Source organism: Acomys minous (genome assembly GCF_964271855.1).
Source record: "Acomys minous genome assembly, chromosome: 2".
Lineage (NCBI taxonomy): Eukaryota > Metazoa > Chordata > Mammalia > Rodentia > Muridae > Acomys > Acomys minous.
This window is the reverse complement of record NC_140484.1, coordinates 33875440-33881376: the sequence shown is the minus strand read 5'-3', so window position 1 is coordinate 33881376 and position 5937 is coordinate 33875440.

Here is a 5937-nt window from a genome sequence, read left to right as displayed (position 1 = left end):
CAAGTGGCAGTTACCTAAGAGAGTGTGATGCAAGGAGTCTTCGATAGGCATTTCATCTAGTGATATTCATCTCCTTTGATGGTCGGTAATGGGAATATCTCCAAGGCACTTTAAGAACAGAACAAATAGTCAAGATGAAGGACAGGGTTTTATGAGGGGGGGGCGAGAGAGATGGCGAGGATCCTACTTTTCCATGGATATCAAGTCATGGTTTATATAGCTAAAATTGAACCACCTTTGCGTCGGATGTACACATATGGCGGGCCATGAGACTAGGGAAATGAGAATCCTATAAGAGTGCTCAGAGATGCTGTGGAGGGACAGACAATATTGGATATCATCATTACATTACCTACTCCGCCAAGCTCTTCAGTTGCTTGGCCATTGCAGGTTACAACTTCAGTGACAGGGGAGGTGGGCTCTGGTTGTTGGGCTGTTAGGGTCTGTTTAGGCTAGGCCTGCCCTGCCCTGTATTACCACCATTGTTGACCAGGGTTGACCTGTGAACCATGGGGTTTTTGGCTACAAATTGGAGACCTGTAAGATCTACCAGCCACACTGATAGCCCTTGGTGGTGAAGCTATGGGTATTTTTTTTAAAAATCTGATTTATGTCTCTTTACAATAGGCTAAAATGTCTATGGGAAGAAATGAAAGCAAGAGAAATGTCAGGTTATGTAGGAGTGACGTGATCTATTTGTAGTCAATGGGTTGTTTGTGCTTTCAGATGTAAATTTGTTTGGCTATCACATCCCGCTTCTTCGGAGTAAGCAATGAAAGGTTGTCATAGTTTTGAAAATAAGCACAAAATCTGTTGAGTGTCTTTTCCTATGTTAGGGTTGGTAATATGTACAGAGTAGCTATCTTTGTGGAGGGGAGCAGAGTACACTTGTGGAGGCTAATAAGGGGTCAGGAGCAAGACGGTGTCAAACAGCAGGTGCTCCCAATGTCATTTGTATTTGTGCATAATAAGAGTAAAAACATTTGTTTAGTACTATTTTGTAAAGAAACATCCTTATTTAATTCACACCTTACAATATTCTTAGGAATTAGCTGTCCTCCAATCAGTATGTTTCAAAGAAAAAAAAATCCAGAGTTTAGAGGAACTGGGTTTAGTTGGTTTGAAACTATGAGTTAAATTATCTAGTTTTGTTACAAAGCTCATCCCTTTTGTTAGTAGCATGCAGCATTTACATTGGAGTAAAATGTCAACATTTCCTCATATGTTTTTCATCTTTATATGAGAATAGAAAAGATCACCAGGAAAACCCTTTGAGTGGTCATTTGGATCCTGGGGGGGAAAATGAACTTTAAGGCATTTTTTTTTTGAGACAGGGTTTCTCTGTGTAACTGTCCTGGCTATCCTGGAACTTACTATGCAGACAAGTGGGGCCTTGAACTTGCAGAGATCTGATTGCCTCTGCCTTCCAAGTGCTGGGATTAAAGGCATGTTCCACTACCACCCTTCTCAATATTTTTTGAGCTATAGATTTTAACCCGTTGACTTGTGATTAAGTTAATTGTTTTCGGGTTGTGACCAATAATTTTTTTAAAAAGGAAATAAAAGTTTGGGCAAAGGCGAAAGCCTTTAATTCTAGCATAGGAAGCACAGGCATGTAGATCGCTGTGAGTTTGAGACCAGACTGTTCTACATAGTGAGTCAGGGCAGTCAGGGTTATATAGAAAGAGCCTACACCTAGCCCCCAACACCTACACAAAAAGAAACCTTTGTATTGACATGTATATCATATGCTGTGTGTACAACATAATACGTATATGTTATGTGTACACACATATAGGACTTTTTATATATGCCAAATATCTATACAAAAATCATATAATACATTCCTAGATACATACTTTTAACATATGCATATAGTTTGACATGCTTATGTGTAGTGTGTATGAATTTCTGCTCAGAATGTAAGAGCAGGTTTTACTATAGGTATTAGTCAAAAAAGAAAGAACACTGCCTTGGGATACAGGCCAAGTAAACACATGGCAAGACTGAGAGAGTGCACATCTGTGCTCAGGAATGGGAAACTCATGGAGGCGGAGCTAGGGAGGATATTCAGGAAAGCAAACAGGGCAATGAGGGGTTTCCAGTAGCAAGCTTGGCACTCAGTAGGAAGCATATCTAGTACAGAGGCCTCTTAGTAAGGAATGGTCAATGTGTGTGTGTGTGTGTGTGTGTGTGTGTGTGTGTGTGTGTGTGTGTGTGTGTGTGCCCTTGCAGTCCCACGTTGTGCTTTCTCTTTACCTTTGTTTCATTTGCTGGAAGTCTTAGTCTTTAGGACTTCAAGCCTGGGGTGAAATATGTTACAAAAGGTCAGGGAGGTGTTTGGCAAAAGTCACAGCAGATTGGACGGAAGAGATTAGCAGAAGCCCAAGATGACTGGGGTTTTGAGGAGGAATGCCAGGTTCCCTGATGTGTCCAAGAGGGATGGTTGGAGCCAACTCACTGACATCTAAAGGGAAGATGGGCTATAACTAGTGATGGAGACAGCCAAGAGGTTGACATTGGACAAGCTAGACTCATTTGGGAAAAGGGGCATTGAAAAATGGACAACAGAGTTGTCTCCACAGTGTGACCTATAGGCAGGTATGTTGGGCATTCTTTATTAATTATTGATGAGGTAGAACCCTGCCCATAGTGGGTGGTGCCAACCCTCAGCAGGTGATCTTAAGCTATATAAGAAAGCAGGTTGTCTAAGCCATGAGGAGCAAGCCAGCAAGCAGCATCCCTCCATGGCTTTTGGCTTCAGTTCCTGTCTCCAGGTTCCTGCCTTGAGCTTTTATCCAGATTTGTTTTCATGATGGACTATAAACTGTAAGCTGAAATAAACCCTTTCTGCTTCAAGTTGATTGTGGTTATGATGTTTATTGCAACAACAGAAGCCAAACTAAGACATTGGGTATCATAAAATGGTTAAGCACAAATGATGGGGAAACACAGGTGTTGAGGAGAGATATAAAAAAAGTGCTGACACAAGAGCGGTGTGTGTGAACACACATGTGTGTGCTCATCTCTGCAGTGCACAGGTCCAGTACTCACATGGTTCTGATGCTTCTGGGTTTATTTATTCATTTATTTTTATTGGTGGTAGAATGAAATGATGGAAGGCACATTGGCCCCCAAAGTCATTCACTTTCCTCTTTGCTCTTCTCTTACTACAAGTTGTTTGAACAAGCCCATCTCATGATCGCTTTCTGTGAAAGCAAGGACAGATTTCCTTTGACCTCTCATTTTTGTTGGAGACCACTAGTGTTTGATATGAGACCTTGGAGGTTACCTATGGACCCTTTGCAGTTTATAGAAGGCCTGGGGGGAACAAGATCCCTCCTGTGGTTGCTTGTGTTCCTTCATGACTACCCTCCAGAGCTCAGCTGAATGCAGTCCAGCATTTATGTCTCTTCTGTGTACTGAGATGCACTTTATAAAATGAAGAAAGAATTTATAAAAAATTACTTGCTACATAATTCGTAGGGGAAGCTGTTCAGTTTCTGAGGACTAAGAGGCTGAAACCTGAAACCAATAGGAAAATAACTCATTGATACCCCTCCCCCAATGAAAAGTTACATAAAGATTTGAAAAGGATCTAACAGTTCATTTTATGGCAGATGGAGAACAGTATTAGTGACCAGTATGTCCCAAGTATGTGGGCAACATACAATGGGCTATTTTTTTTTACATAGTCTACAATTAAGAGTAGAAGTAAAATGAATTTTAAGGAACACCATTAATAAATCATCATTTAAACAACAAGACAGAACAGACAAATTAATACAAAATATAGAACTGTCCACTGTGTACTGGGCTGGGCCTAGTTCAGGCTGACCCTGGCTTTGCTCCAGGCTTCCTATAGTTGGGGGTGTATTTGGCTTACTTCTTTCTGATAGAAAGAGACCTTCTGTGGACACCTGCAAGTCTTATCTCAAACTCACCTGAGGATTCATCACACTAGGGCTGGCTTACAAACAAAAGAGGAACTGTTCAGCAAAGAAGGCATTGACACCAGCAGCAGCTAACATTTGTTGGACACTTACTTTTTTCAAAATCTGACTCAGAAAAATTTCCCCTCATAACCCTCACCACAGCTTTGTAAAGTAAATGATGCAGATAAGCATACTAAGGGTGCCTGAGGCTAAATTGATTTCCTACAGTCACCATGGCCATTAGTGACTTCATTCATTATTCACCCCAACATCTTTTCTTCCTCAGTTGTGCCTATGGTTGCTCTTAACCGAGGACAACTTGATCCTTGCTTACACAATGCTGGGCCATAATGTATATGCAACATTTTTTTCATAATTTATAAGTCCATTGTTTGTTTTTTCAATAACAAATGCTCCTGGGAACCTACTGTGTGAAAGGCATCATGTGCATAACTCAGAGGCTAAAATATTATCCAAGTCTCTTTTCTTTCCCCTTTCTTCCTTCCCCTTCTCCTTATCTAAGATAGTATCCAAAGATCTTCCTGCCTCACCCACCTGAAAGGTGAGATTATGTGCATGAACCACCTAAACTTGCTTTTCTGTCAATGATGGCTAACACTCCAATAGAACAGATACGCTCTGCACATAGCCATAGTTTAAGGAAGCAATTGGCCCCTGAAGGGCTGTGGTTGGAGCAGGAAGCCATTCTGGAGGGAAGGAACAATACGAAGAGAAGTGTGTATTATGTTACTGGTGCTGAACAGGCAGAGAAAACGTTGTTTGGGTGAAACGGGGCATTAAGCTTAGTTGTTTAGGGGTTAAGATATTTTTAGGTGTAGATAGATGTTTTTAGGTCAATAGAGATATGATAGATATTGATTTACATTCAGAATTTTAGACTCTCCAAGATAGGAAAGATGTTTTCTTCAAGGCTGCCAAATACAAAGAGCCAAAACATTATGAATGTTTATATATGCATTTATATAATGCCTGATTGTTTTGTGGTTCTCCTTGCTGTATGTAGTTTAGTAGTTTATTGTGTATATGTATAATAATATAAATGTATATGTAAAATATTAATAAATAAAATTAAATTTAACAAAGAAAAAGAAAGAAAAGGATTCATAGAAAGTAAAACTGGGAAGACTTTGGATGAAGATGGCAACATAGGATTTTGACTTTATAACATAAAGTGTGCACTTCCTTCTAGGGGAATGAATGAAGAATAACCAGAACAATTTAAACAGGAATGTGACATGGCATCAGAAAAACAAACCTGGACATTGACATGTGGTGAATATGTGGTGCAGAGACCAAAAGAGACTAGGCAGCTCAGAAGTCATTTGAAATAATTCATATTGGGAAAATGGGTACTTTGAGCGAGAAGGGGTAGTGGAAGAAGAGGAGAGGAAATATATTTTTTTGTCCTTATAACATTTTTTATTAATTTATTCAGATTACATCTCAATTGTTTTCCCATCACTTCTATCCTCCCATTCCTCCCTCCCTCCTGCTTTCACCCTATTCCCCTCCCCTAGGTCTATGACTGAGGGGGCTGAGGAGAGGAAATATTACAAATATGAATTTGGAAATAAGAAACAGTAACAAGGGGGGGGCGAGTGCAGAAGAAAAGTCCGTGAGACATGGGAACATGAAACTTGTGCAGTGTGAGGGCATGGAAGGCCACTGAGGAGTAAGTCTGGTGACACTCCAGGTCTCCAGATGGGAGGCTTTGTCTCAGCTGTGGTGGCAGATGCATTTCTCATTCTGTCATTATCCACTCTGAATTCCTGAAAATATCTTCAATTTAATTTTTATGTTTTAACAATGAAGATCATAAAACCTATTCCCACCCCACTCACTCCCCCCCTCCAGTTCCTCCTTTATTCTTCTTCCTTTTCTCTCTCAACTTCTTTATGTATTCTTTTTTTTTTTTTAATTTTCTGAGTTCACTGAGTTCACACTGCCAGTATGTGTGGGGCATTTACCACAGCACGAGTTT